Raw genomic sequence first — 1,023 nt, forward strand, 5'->3', positions numbered from 1 at the left:
TCTCTTGTATCTATAATTTTCATCTTGAGCGACGATATTAATAACTTTAGTGCTATTTTATTGATTTTTTTTGTAATTTCTAGGCTTGGAAACATTTTTCTTTGAAAAACTATTTTAACGCCTTGCAGCCTTTAAGATTTATATATCTTCGATATTCTTTAAAAGTATTCTCTTTCTTTTTAAAATCTTTGAAGTTTTTTACATATACAAACGTGAAAAAACGTGAACAAATTATAATAACAATTAAACTTATATAAAACTTTTTTTTTGTCTTTAATGATTCGAATTTAACATTAAGTAATAATATTAAGTATTATATATAATATAATTAAGTATTATATATAATAGAAAATAGAAAAAAACTTAGGCATATTAATACGCTAAGTTTTATATTTATATCAATTTCATAGCTTATTTATTTCATAAAAATATATCGAACTTTTAATATTCTACATACAACCTTTTGTGGTTTCATAGATTTCAACGCCAGCAATATGAAACAAAGATATAGCAGATTGAAGTTTCCGTGATAATTCAACGCAAAATAAAATAAAAAGTTAATAAATTAATAATAAAATAAATTGTATAATTGAATTAATTTAAGTTTTAAATTCTTTATTAAAAACGTAATACATAAAAATTCTCTTTTGATATTTAACTTTTAATTTAAATTTTATTATATTAACAATAATAAAAATTGTTTAATACTATTTTGAAAATAGTTATTATTTTACAATTATTATTTTATTATTATTATTAGTAATAATAGTAATTTTATTTTGATAGATTATTAAATGGACAATATTAAAATTATAAAATTTGACATATCTTGTTTTGAAATAAAAAAGTAGTATAAAATTATATTATTTCAAATTTTTCTGATTTATATATTTGTAAAAGTTCTTGAAATGAAATAAGACAATTAATGTTATTATATTGTTAAATTATATTAATATTATGTTAAAATATTAATATTCTATTAATATTAAATTAAATATAAAATGTTATAATATTTATATATTA

The sequence above is a fragment of the Apis dorsata genome, unplaced genomic scaffold, assembly GCF_000469605.1.
Source record: "Apis dorsata unplaced genomic scaffold, Apis dorsata 1.3 scaffold_887, whole genome shotgun sequence".
NCBI classification, from domain to species: Eukaryota; Metazoa; Arthropoda; class Insecta; order Hymenoptera; family Apidae; genus Apis; species Apis dorsata.